General features: G+C 41.4%; 1 long non-coding RNA gene across 1 annotated transcript; it reads right to left on the bottom strand.

The window, feature by feature from the left end:
* Nucleotides 1–8385: 8385 nt before the first annotated feature.
* On the bottom strand, nt 8386–9598 carry LOC149972325 (uncharacterized). The gene is made up of 2 exons (XR_016491257.1): nt 9121–9598; nt 8386–8752 (listed from the first exon to the last, which is right to left on the bottom strand). It is a non-coding gene; the product is annotated as an uncharacterized LOC149972325 (long non-coding RNA).
* Between the last annotated feature and the right edge of the window lie 4111 nt (nt 9599–13709).

Below are 13709 nucleotides of genomic sequence, written 5' to 3'. Positions count from 1 at the left end.
CACACCTTTTCACTCCATCCTTGCTGTGTGTGTGTGTGTGTGTGAGAGCTTTTCTTTGACATCTGCTGGCGGAAATTACTGATTTACAGTTTAGGAGGGTTACCTAGTCACACATGTGAAGTTTTGGAAAGATGTGACTTTTTTAACCCTTCAAAACAGACAGTGTGACCCAATTAAAGGCACTTCCGGTTGGCACAGGAAGCTATAAGTAAACACATGTCTTTATTGACATAGCCACTTACAGAATCCTGAGTTTTAAGTCTTTAAGTTAAGAATTGACTGATCTACACAGGTTTGAATACAGTGATTTTCATAATGACAGGTTATGTGTTTCAAAACACTTTTAGGGTGAGCTAGCTTGATAGTTAACGTTTGCTTTAGTATGCGCGCCAGCTCTGCAAATTCAGCAGGTGTGTGTGAAGGCTTCCAACAAAACTAATGACCTGCAGTGGATCAAACCATTGTGAGGCAAAGGGCGGGAGTCGCAATCTTTTGAAACTTAAAAACGCGCTATTAAGTGTCTATAATCAGCATAAGTGCTTTCATTGCGTTCATTGATGGGGTGATCCTGGAAATGAGTCACTAGTTCTGTGTGTAAATGGGCCCGTTTGATATTGTATAGAATGCTGTTTAAGTCTATTTTCTATTGTATACTGGGTTTCCCCAATGTAGTGTTTTTTGCTAAATGTGCAAGTGATTATATACATATATGACATTTGGAGTGTAGAGTGAAATGAAAGACAACCCCCCCTCTCCAAAAGTTGGGTCTGTGCTGTTGTGAGTTGAAAAGACTTGGATAAATTCATGATGAGAGGGGGTCAACTACCCCCTCTGCTGGGTATTCTAAGAAAGCAACTGGGGGAGGAAAGGAGGGAGTGTACAGGGGGTTGGGGGGAAAAGAGGGTGTGGTGTGGGTCCAAATTGTGGGTAGAGCCTATTCTAAATTTAGCTGCTCACACCAATTCTTAAAAATGAGGTCTGCTGTGGTTGTTGTTCAGTGTATCAGGTCTGTTGTGTGGAATTCATCATGTGGTATCTCCAAGAGAAATGGGCCATGTGTGGTGATGTAACCGTTAATGACTTTGAGGTTCCGTTTTCGATCTGGTGAAAGGAGGTGTGAGTGGTTAATAATGGGGATGTAAATAATTGCATTAGGGAAAAAGTGACTCTTGCTTCCTTGTGCATTGATGCATTCTGTTTGATGTTTTGTATGGGTCATTATCCATATTGTTTATGCCCACCGAGAGAACCACTATGCATGCTGGTGTCTAAATGAACCTCTGTTTTCTCCAGGACCTTTTTGAGATGGTCAAATGTTGCTCCAGGGTAACTCTCCACTTGTATGGGTTATGAAATGGAGGGGTTCTATTAACATTTGAGTCTCCCAAGACTAGTATTGGTTTATTTCCCTTAAAATTCCAATCTGCCACCTTGCCATTTGGTGTAATACTTAAAGGCCCGTAGATGTCCTCCTAGGATCATAAATTAAACTGAGGTAAGCTCCAAGTTGCCTCTTTTTCTGGGTGGCAGTGCAGAAGTCGATGTGGTGAGAGATTCATTCAACCATAGTGTTGTTAAATATGAACATAAACGCCATATTGTGCATTTAAATGGTTTCATTGTTTTGTTAAAGGAAAGGAAAAACCTAAAAGAGGAAGTGCCAAACTAAAACCAAACAAACCATAAATATATAGAGTATAAATAAATTATGAATAAAACCATGTTCTTCTCCATCCATTTTCCTGTCTGTTAAAACCCATTTTCTAATACAGGCCATTTGGTGTTATTGTCTGTAGGTTCTGGATCCACTCCCGTGCTGCCCACAGGTCCAGAGGCCCACAGGTCCAGCCTATATGTGACTGTAACCCTGATATGGTAAGGTGAGTGATGGGGTGCTCCTGGAAGTGGGTTATGAGTAAATTGTAGGTTGATGTGGGCACTTGGCCAATGCAAGTTCAAAACAGACAGTGTGACCCAATTAAAGGCACTTCCGGTTGGCACAGGAAGCTATACGTAAACACATATCTTGCTTGGGGTATTCTCTTACAGAATCCTGAGTTTAAAGTCTTTATGTTAAAAATTGACTGATCTAGACAGGGTTGAATGCAGTCATTTTCACATTTGCAGGTTATGTACATCAAAATACCTTTTGGGTGAATTTAACCACTTCCGGATGCTCCAGGATGCTTAGATTCGACACAGGTAGACCTCATAGTGGTCTGATGGACTGTCATAGAAGACAGGTTCATAAGGCATTCATAACCCACATAGGCTTCAGGTTGAATTTAGAGGTGCAGGCAATGTATTCCTATGGGGAGAGAAGTCAATGCAAACTGTTTGAAGTAAACACCTTCTTTTAACTGCTAAGGGTTAATGCCACACGGCCAAGGTTAGGCTTGCACGGATCGGGAGGACCTCAGGAACGTACCTGAGGTCGAATTGTGCTTCTCACCCTAGCAGTTCTCTCACTGTCACCCAAAACAAATGACATTTTGGGCCTACTTTTCTCATGGTCGCTGCGCTCAGACCGAGCGAGCTACGTGATATCTCGTTGAACTCTGCACGGCCTAGAGATTATGTTTATGCCCTTGCCTGCTCTCTGTGTCTTTCAGCACCACACCTTTTCACTCCATCCTTGCTGTGTGTGTGTGTGTGTGTGTGTGAGAGCTTTTCTTTGACATCTGCTGGCGGAAATTACTGATTTACAGTTTAGGAGGGTTACCTAGTCACACATGTGAAGTTTTGGAAAGATGTGACTTTTTTAACCCTTCAAAACAGACAGTGTGACCCAATTAAAGGCACTTCCGGTTGGCACAGGAAGCTATAAGTAAACACATGTCTTTATTGACATAGCCACTTACAGAATCCTGAGTTTTAAGTCTTTAAGTTAAGAATTGACTGATCTACACAGGTTTGAATACAGTGATTTTCATAATGACAGGTTATGTGTTTCAAAACACTTTTAGGGTGAGCTAGCTTGATAGTTAACGTTTGCTTTAGTTTGCGCGCCAGCTCTGCAAATTCAGCAGGTGTGTGTGAAGGCTTCCAACAAAACTAATGACCTGCAGTGGATCAAACCATTGTGAGGCAAAGGGCGGGAGTCGCAATCTTTTGAAACTTAAAAACGCGCTATTAAGTGTCTATAATCAGCATAAGTGCTTTCATTGCGTTCATTGATGGGGTGATCCTGGAAATGAGTCACTAGTTCTGTGTGTAAATGGGCCCGTTTGATATTGTATAGAATGCTGTTTAAGTCTATTTTCTATTGTATACTGGGTTTCCCCAATGTAGTGTTTTTTGCTAAATGTGCAAGTGATTATATACATACATATATGACATTTGGAGTGTAGAGTGAAATGAAAGACAACCCCCCCTCTCCAAAAGTTGGGTCTGTGCTGTTGTGAGTTGAAAAGACTTGGATAAATTCATGATGAGAGGGGGTCAACTACCCCCTCTGCTGGGTAATCTAAGAAAGCAACTGGGGGAGGAAAGGGGGGAGTGTACAGGGGGTTGGGGGGAAAAGAAGGGTGTGGTGTGGGTCCAAATTGTGGGTAGAGCCTATTCTAAATTTAGCTGCTCACACCAATTCTTAAAAATGAGGTCTGCTGTGGTTGTTGTTCAGTGTATCAGGTCTGTTGTGTGGAATTCATCATGTGGTATCTCCAAGAGAAATGGGCCATGTGTGGTGATGTAACCGTTAATGACTTTGAGGTTCCGTTTTCGATCTGGTGAAAGGAGGTGTGAGTGGTTAATAATGGGGATGTAAATAATTGCATTAGGGAAAAAGTGACTCTTGCTTCCTTGTGCATTGATGCATTCTGTTTGATGTTTTGTATGGGTCATTATCCATATTGTTTATGCCCACCGAGAGAACCACTATGCATGCTGGTGTCTAAATGAACCTCTGTTTTCTCCAGGACCTTTTTGAAATGGTAAAATGTTGCTCCAGGGTAACTCTCCACTTGTATGGGTTATGGGTTATGAAATGGAGGGATTCTATTAACATTTGAGTCTCCCAAGACTAGTATTGGTTTATTTCCCTTAAAATTCCAATCTGCCACCTTGCCATTTGGTGTAATACTTAAAGGCCCGTAGATGTCCTCCTAGGATCATAAATTAAACTGAGGTAAGCTCCAAGTTGCCTCTTTTTCTGGGTGGCAGTGCAGAAGTCGATGTGGTGAGAGATTCATTCAACCATAGTGTTGTTAAATATGAACATAAACGCCATATTGTGCATTTAAATGGTTTCATTGTTTTGTTAAAGGAAAGGAAAAACCTAAAAGAGGAAGTGCCAAACTAAAACCAAACAAACCATAAATATATAGAGTAGAAATAAATTATGAATAAAACCATGTTCTTCTCCATCCATTTTCCTGTCTGTTAAAACCCATTTTCTAATACAGGCCATTTGGTGTTATTGTCTGTAGGTTCTGGATCCACTCCCGTGCTGCCCACAGGTCCAGAGGCCCACAGGTCCAGCCTATATGTGACTGTAACCCTGATATGGTAAGGTGAGTGATGGGGTGCTCCTGGAAGTGGGTTATGAGTAAATTGTAGGTTGATGTGGGCACTTGGCCAATGCAAGTTCAAAACAGACAGTGTGACCCAATTAAAGGCACTTCCGGTTGGCACAGGAAGCTATACGTAAACACATATCTTGCTTGGGGTATTCTCTTACAGAATCCTGAGTTTAAAGTCTTTATGTTAAAAATTGACTGATCTAGACAGGGTTGAATGCAGTCATTTTCACATTTGCAGGTTATGTACATCAAAATACCTTTTGGGTGAATTTAACCACTTCCGGATGCTCCAGGATGCTTAGATTCGACACAGGTAGACCTCATAGTGGTCTGATGGACTGTCATAGAAGACAGGTTCATAAGGCATTCATAACCCACATAGGCTTCAGGTTGAATTTAGAGGTGCAGGCAATGTATTCCTATGGGGAGAGAAGTCAATGCAAACTGTTTGAAGTAAACACCTTCTTTTAACTGCTAAGGGTTAATGCCACACGGCCAAGGTTAGGCTTGCACGGATCGGGAGGACCTCAGGAACGTACCTGAGGTCGAATTGTGCTTCTCACCCTAGCAGTTCTCTCACTGTCACCCAAAACAAATGACATTTTGGGCCTACTTTTCTCATGGTCGCTGCGCTCAGACCGAGCGAGCTACGGGATATCTCGTTGAACTCTGCACGGCCTAGAGATTATGTTTATGCCCTTGCCTGCTCTCTGTGTCTTTCAGCACCACACCTTTTCACTCCATCCTTGCTGTGTGTGTGTGTGAGAGCTTTTCTTTGACATCTGCTGGCGGAAATTACTGATTTACAGTTTAGGAGGGTTACCTAGTCACACATGTGAAGTTTTGGAAAGATGTGACTTTTTTAACCCTTCAAAACAGACAGTGTGACCCAATTAAAGGCACTTCCGGTTGGCACAGGAAGCTATAAGTAAACACATGTCTTTATTGACATAGCCACTTACAGAATCCTGAGTTTTAAGTCTTTAAGTTAAGAATTGACTGATCTACACAGGTTTGAATACAGTGATTTTCATAATGACAGGTTATGTGTTTCAAAACACTTTTAGGGTGAGCTAGCTTGATAGTTAACGTTTGCTTTAGTTTGCGCGCCAGCTCTGCAAATTCAGCAGGTGTGTGTGAAGGCTTCCAACAAAACTAATGACCTGCAGTGGATCAAACCATTGTGAGGCAAAGGGCGGGAGTCGCAATCTTTTGAAACTTAAAAACGCGCTATTAAGTGTCTATAATCAGCATAAGTGCTTTCATTGCGTTCATTGATGGGGTGATCCTGGAAATGAGTCACTAGTTCTGTGTGTAAATGGGCCCGTTTGATATTGTATAGAATGCTGTTTAAGTCTATTTTCTATTGTATACTGGGTTTCCCCAATGTAGTGTTTTTTGCTAAATGTGCAAGTGATTATATACATACATATATGACATTTGGAGTGTAGAGTGAAATGAAAGACAACCCCCCCTCTCCAAAAGTTGGGTCTGTGCTGTTGTGAGTTGAAAAGACTTGGATAAATTCATGATGAGAGGGGGTCAACTACCCCCTCTGCTGGGTAATCTAAGAAAGCAACTGGGGGAGGAAAGGGGGGAGGGTTGGGGGGAAAAGAGTACAGGGGGTTGGGGGGAAAAGAAGGGTGTGGTGTGTGTCCAAATTGTGGGTAGAGCCTATTCTAAATTTAGCTGCTCACACCAATTCTTAAAAATGAGGTCTGCTGTGGTTGTTGTTCAGTGTATCAGGTCTGTTGTGTGGAATTCATCATGTGGTATCTCCAAGAGAAATGGGCCATGTGTGGTGATGTAACCGTTAATGACTTTGAGGTTCCGTTTTCGATCTGGTGAAAGGAGGTGTGAGTGGTTAATAATGGGGATGTAAATAATTGCATTAGGGAAAAAGTGACTCTTGCTTCCTTGTGCATTGATGCATTCTGTTTGATGTTTTGTATGGGTCATTATCCATATTGTTTATGCCCACCGAGAGAACCACTATGCATGCTGGTGTCTAAATGAACCTCTGTTTTCTCCAGGACCTTTTTGAAATGGTAAAATGTTGCTCCAGGGTAACTCTCCACTTGTATGGGTTATGGGTTATGAAATGGAGGGATTCTATTAACATTTGAGTCTCCCAAGACTAGTATTGGTTTATTTCCCTTAAAATTCCAATCTGCCACCTTGCCATTTGGTGTAATACTTAAAGGCCCGTAGATGTCCTCCTAGGATCATAAATTAAACTGAGGTAAGCTCCAAGTTGCCTCTTTTTCTGGGTGGCAGTGCAGAAGTCGATGTGGTGAGAGATTCATTCAACCATAGTGTTGTTAAATATGAACATAAACGCCATATTGTGCATTTAAATGGTTTCATTGTTTTGTTAAAGGAAAGGAAAAACCTAAAAGAGGAAGTGCCAAACTAAAACCAAACAAACCATAAATATATAGAGTAGAAATAAATTATGAATAAAACCATGTTCTTCTCCATCCATTTTCCTGTCTGTTAAAACCCATTTTCTAATACAGGCCATTTGGTGTTATTGTCTGTAGGTTCTGGATCCACTCCCGTGCTGCCCACAGGTCCAGAGGCCCACAGGTCCAGCCTATATGTGACTGTAACCCTGATATGGTAAGGTGAGTGATGGGGTGCTCCTGGAAGTGGGTTATGAGTAAATTGTAGGTTGATGTGGGCACTTGGCCAATGCAAGTTCAAAACAGACAGTGTGACCCAATTAAAGGCACTTCCGGTTGGCACAGGAAGCTATACGTAAACACATATCTTGCTTGGGGTATTCTCTTACAGAATCCTGAGTTTAAAGTCTTTATGTTAAAAATTGACTGATCTAGACAGGGTTGAATGCAGTCATTTTCACATTTGCAGGTTATGTACATCAAAATACCTTTTGGGTGAATTTAACCACTTCCGGATGCTCCAGGATGCTTAGATTCGACACAGGTAGACCTCATAGTGGTCTGATGGACTGTCATAGAAGACAGGTTCATAAGGCATTCATAACCCACATAGGCTTCAGGTTGAATTTAGAGGTGCAGGCAATGTATTCCTATGGGGAGAGAAGTCAATGCAAACTGTTTGAAGTAAACACCTTCTTTTAACTGCTAAGGGTTAATGCCACACGGCCAAGGTTAGGCTTGCACGGATCGGGAGGACCTCAGGAACGTACCTGAGGTCGAATTGTGCTTCTCACCCTAGCAGTTCTCTCACTGTCACCCAAAACAAATGACATTTTGGGCCTACTTTTCTCATGGTCGCTGCGCTCAGACCGAGCGAGCTACGGGATATCTCGTTGAACTCTGCACGGCCTAGAGATTATGTTTATGCCCTTGCCTGCTCTCTGTGTCTTTCAGCACCACACCTTTTCACTCCATCCTTGCTGTGTGTGTGTGTGAGAGCTTTTCTTTGACATCTGCTGGCGGAAATTACTGATTTACAGTTTAGGAGGGTTACCTAGTCACACATGTGAAGTTTTGGAAAGATGTGACTTTTTTAACCCTTCAAAACAGACAGTGTGACCCAATTAAAGGCACTTCCGGTTGGCACAGGAAGCTATAAGTAAACACATGTCTTTATTGACATAGCCACTTACAGAATCCTGAGTTTTAAGTCTTTAAGTTAAGAATTGACTGATCTACACAGGTTTGAATACAGTGATTTTCATAATGACAGGTTATGTGTTTCAAAACACTTTTAGGGTGAGCTAGCTTGATAGTTAACGTTTGCTTTAGTTTGCGCGCCAGCTCTGCAAATTCAGCAGGTGTGTGTGAAGGCTTCCAACAAAACTAATGACCTGCAGTGGATCAAACCATTGTGAGGCAAAGGGCGGGAGTCGCAATCTTTTGAAACTTAAAAACGCGCTATTAACCTTTCTGATCTCCCCATCCCGGATCCGGGTTCGTGAATACAGACTCAAGCTCATTACCATAACGCAACGTTAACTATTCATGAAAATCGCAAATGAAATGAAATAAATATGCTAGCTCTCAAGCTTAGCCTTTTGTTAACAACACTGTCATCTCAGATTTTCAAAATATGCTTCTCAACCATTGCAAAACAAGCATTTGTGTAACAGTATTGATGGCTAACGTAGCATTTAGCATTAGCATTCAGCTGGCAACATTTACACAAAAAAACAGAAAAGCATTCAAAAAAATCATTTACCTTTGAAGAACTTCAGATGTTTTCAATGAGGAGACTCTCAGATAGCAAATGTTCAGTTTTTCCTGAAAGATTATTTGTTTAGGACAAATCGCTCCGTTTTCTGCGTCACGTTTAGCTATGAAAAAACCCCTGTATCCAGGATTGTGTAAATCTATCAGCAAGCTCATTAGCATAACTCAACGTTAACTATTTATGAAAATCGCAAATGAAATGAAATAAATATGCCATCTCTCAAGCTTAGCCTTTTGTAAACAACACTGTCATCTCAGATTTTCAAAATATGCTTCTCAACCATAGGAAAACAATAATTTGTGTAAAAGTAGCTAGCTAGAGTTAGCATTTCGCGTTAGCATTTAGCGTTAGCATTAGCGTTAGCATCCAGCACGCAACATTAACAAAAACATAAAAGCCTTCAAATAAAATAATTTACCTTTGAAGAACTTCTGATGTTTTCAATGAGGATACTCTCAGTTAGATAGCAGATGCTCAGTTTTTCCAAAAAGATTCCTTGTGTATTAGAAATAGCTCCGTTTTATACATCACATTTGGCTACCAAAAAAAATCCATAAATTCAGTCCTCAAAACGCAAACTTTTTTCCAAATTAACTCCATAATATCGACTGAAAACAAGGCAAACGTTGTTTAGAATCAATCATCAAGGTGTTTTTCACATATCTCTTCATTGATACATCGTTCTTGGACACATGCTTTCTCCCCTGAATCAAATGGTAAAGTAGAAGCAGCTGGCAATTGCGCACCGAATTCGACGCAGGACACCAGGCGGACACTTGGAAAATGTAGTCTCTTATGGTCAATCTTCCAATGATATGCCTACAAATACGTCACAATGCTGCTAAGACCTTGGGCGAACGACAGAAAGTGTAGGCTCATTCGTTGCGCAATCACAGCCATATAAGGAGAGAATGGAAAACAGAGCTTCAGAAATTCTGCTAATTCCTGGGTGATGCATCATCTTGGTTTCGCCTGTAGAATGAGTTCTGGGGCACTTACAGACAAAATCTTTGCAGATTCTGAAACTTCAGAGTGTTTTCTTATCAAAACTGTCAAGAATATGCATAGTCGAGCATCTTTTCGTGAAAAAATATCGCGCTTAAAACGGGAACGTTTTTTATCCAAAAATGAAATAGCGCCCCTAGAGCTCTAACAGGTTATTAAGTGTCTATAATCAGCATAAGTGCTTTCATTGCGTTCATTGATGGGGTGATCCTGGAAATGAGTCACTAGTTCTGTGTGTAAATGGGCCCGTTTGATATTGTATAGAATGCTGTTTAAGTCTATTTTCTATTGTATACTGGGTTTCCCCAATGTAGTGTTTTTTGCTAAATGTGCAAGTGATTATATACATATATGACATTTGGAGTGTAGAGTGAAATGAAAGACAACCCCCCCTCTCCAAAAGTTGGGTCTGTGCTGTTGTGAGTTGAAAAGACTTGGATAAATTCATGATGAGAGGGGGTCAACTACCCCCTCTGCTGGGTAATCTAAGAAAGCAACTGGGGGAGGAAAGGGGGGAGGGTTGGGGGGAAAAGAGTACAGGGGGTTGGGGGGAAAAGAAGGGTGTGGTGTGGGTCCAAATTGTGGGTAGAGCCTATTCTAAATTTAGCTGCTCACACCAATTCTTAAAAATGAGGTCTGCTGTGGTTGTTGTTCAGTGTATCAGGTCTGTTGTGTGGAATTCATCATGTGGTATCTCCAAGAGAAATGGGCCATGTGTGGTGATGTAACCGTTAATGACTTTGAGGTTCCGTTTTCGATCTGGTGAAAGGAGGTGTGAGTGGTTAATAATGGGGATGTAAATAATTGCATTAGGGAAAAAGTGACTCTTGCTTCCTTGTGCATTGATGCATTCTGTTTGATGTTTTGTATGGGTCATTATCCATATTGTTTATGCCCACCGAGAGAACCACTATGCATGCTGGTGTCTAAATGAACCTCTGTTTTCTCCAGGACCTTTTTGAAATGGTAAAATGTTGCTCCAGGGTAACTCTCCACTTGTATGGGTTATGGGTTATGAAATGGAGGGATTCTATTAACATTTGAGTCTCCCAAGACTAGTATTGGTTTATTTCCCTTAAAATTCCAATCTGCCACCTTGCCATTTGGTGTAATACTTAAAGGCCCGTAGATGTCCTCCTAGGATCATAAATTAAACTGAGGTAAGCTCCAAGTTGCCTCTTTTTCTGGGTGGCAGTGCAGAAGTCGATGTGGTGAGAGATTCATTCAACCATAGTGTTGTTAAATATGAACATAAACGCCATATTGTGCATTTAAATGGTTTCATTGTTTTGTTAAAGGAAAGGAAAAACCTAAAAGAGGAAGTGCCAAACTAAAACCAAACAAACCATAAATATATAGAGTAGAAATAAATTATGAATAAAACCATGTTCTTCTCCATCCATTTTCCTGTCTGTTAAAACCCATTTTCTAATACAGGCCATTTGGTGTTATTGTCTGTAGGTTCTGGATCCACTCCCGTGCTGCCCACAGGTCCAGAGGCCCACAGGTCCAGCCTATATGTGACTGTAACCCTGATATGGTAAGGTGAGTGATGGGGTGCTCCTGGAAGTGGGTTATGAGTAAATTGTAGGTTGATGTGGGCACTTGGCCAATGCAAGTTCAAAACAGACAGTGTGACCCAATTAAAGGCACTTCCGGTTGGCACAGGAAGCTATACGTAAACACATATCTTGCTTGGGGTATTCTCTTACAGAATCCTGAGTTTAAAGTCTTTATGTTAAAAATTGACTGATCTAGACAGGGTTGAATGCAGTCATTTTCACATTTGCAGGTTATGTACATCAAAATACCTTTTGGGTGAATTTAACCACTTCCGGATGCTCCAGGATGCTTAGATTCGACACAGGTAGACCTCATAGTGGTCTGATGGACTGTCATAGAAGACAGGTTCATAAGGCATTCATAACCCACATAGGCTTCAGGTTGAATTTAGAGGTGCAGGCAATGTATTCCTATGGGGAGAGAAGTCAATGCAAACTGTTTGAAGTAAACACCTTCTTTTAACTGCTAAGGGTTAATGCCACACGGCCAAGGTTAGGCTTGCACGGATCGGGAGGACCTCAGGAACGTACCTGAGGTCGAATTGTGCTTCTCACCCTAGCAGTTCTCTCACTGTCACCCAAAACAAATGACATTTTGGGCCTACTTTTCTCATGGTCGCTGCGCTCAGACCGAGCGAGCTACGGGATATCTCGTTGAACTCTGCACGGCCTAGAGATTATGTTTATGCCCTTGCCTGCTCTCTGTGTCTTTCAGCACCACACCTTTTCACTCCATCCTTGCTGTGTGTGTGTGTGTGTGTGAGAGCTTTTCTTTGACATCTGCTGGCGGAAATTACTGATTTACAGTTTAGGAGGGTTACCTAGTCACACATGTGAAGTTTTGGAAAGATGTGACTTTTTTAACCCTTCAAAACAGACAGTGTGACCCAATTAAAGGCACTTCCGGTTGGCACAGGAAGCTATAAGTAAACACATGTCTTTATTGACATAGCCACTTACAGAATCCTGAGTTTTAAGTCTTTAAGTTAAGAATTGACTGATCTACACAGGTTTGAATACAGTGATTTTCATAATGACAGGTTATGTGTTTCAAAACACTTTTAGGGTGAGCTAGCTTGATAGTTAACGTTTGCTTTAGTTTGCGCGCCAGCTCTGCAAATTCAGCAGGTGTGTGTGAAGGCTTCCAACAAAACTAATGACCTGCAGTGGATCAAACCATTGTGAGGCAAAGGGCGGGAGTCGCAATCTTTTGAAACTTAAAAACGCGCTATTAAGTGTCTATAATCAGCATAAGTGCTTTCATTGCGTTCATTGATGGGGTGATCCTGGAAATGAGTCACTAGTTCTGTGTGTAAATGGGCCCGTTTGATATTGTATAGAATGCTGTTTAAGTCTATTTTCTATTGTATACTGGGTTTCCCCAATGTAGTGTTTTTTGCTAAATGTGCAAGTGATTATATACATATATGACATTTGGAGTGTAGAGTGAAATGAAAGACAACCCCCCCTCTCCAAAAGTTGGGTCTGTGCTGTTGTGAGTTGAAAAGACTTGGATAAATTCATGATGAGAGGGGGTCAACTACCCCCTCTGCTGGGTAATCTAAGAAAGCAACTGGGGGAGGAAAGGGGGGAGGGTTGGGGGGAAAAGAGTACAGGGGGTTGGGGGGAAAAGAAGGGTGTGGTGTGGGTCCAAATTGTGGGTAGAGCCTATTCTAAATTTAGCTGCTCACACCAATTCTTAAAAATGAGGTCTGCTGTGGTTGTTGTTCAGTGTATCAGGTCTGTTGTGTGGAATTCATCATGTGGTATCTCCAAGAGAAATGGGCCATGTGTGGTGATGTAACCGTTAATGACTTTGAGGTTCCGTTTTCGATCTGGTGAAAGGAGGTGTGAGTGGTTAATAATGGGGATGTAAATAATTGCATTAGGGAAAAAGTGACTCTTGCTTCCTTGTGCATTGATGCATTCTGTTTGATGTTTTGTATGGGTCATTATCCATATTGTTTATGCCCACCGAGAGAACCACTATGCATGCTGGTGTCTAAATGAACCTCTGTTTTCTCCAGGACCTTTTTGAAATGGTAAAATGTTGCTCCAGGGTAACTCTCCACTTGTATGGGTTATGGGTTATGAAATGGAGGGATTCTATTAACATTTGAGTCTCCCAAGACTAGTATTGGTTTATTTCCCTTAAAATTCCAATCTGCCACCTTGCCATTTGGTGTAATACTTAAAGGCCCGTAGATGTCCTCCTAGGATCATAAATTAAACTGAGGTAAGCTCCAAGTTGCCTCTTTTTCTGGGTGGCAGTGCAGAAGTCGATGTGGTGAGAGATTCATTCAACCATAGTGTTGTTAAATATGAACATAAACGCCATATTGTGCATTTAAATGGTTTCATTGTTTTGTTAAAGGAAAGGAAAAACCTAAAAGAGGAAGTGCCAAACTAAAACCAAACAAACCATAAATATATAGAGTAG

This window comes from Oncorhynchus mykiss, chromosome 24 (genome assembly GCF_057628025.1).
Source record: "Oncorhynchus mykiss isolate SJ-2025 chromosome 24, ASM5762802v1, whole genome shotgun sequence".
Lineage (NCBI taxonomy): Eukaryota > Metazoa > Chordata > Actinopteri > Salmoniformes > Salmonidae > Oncorhynchus > Oncorhynchus mykiss.
This window is presented reverse-complemented; position numbering and strand designations above follow the sequence as displayed.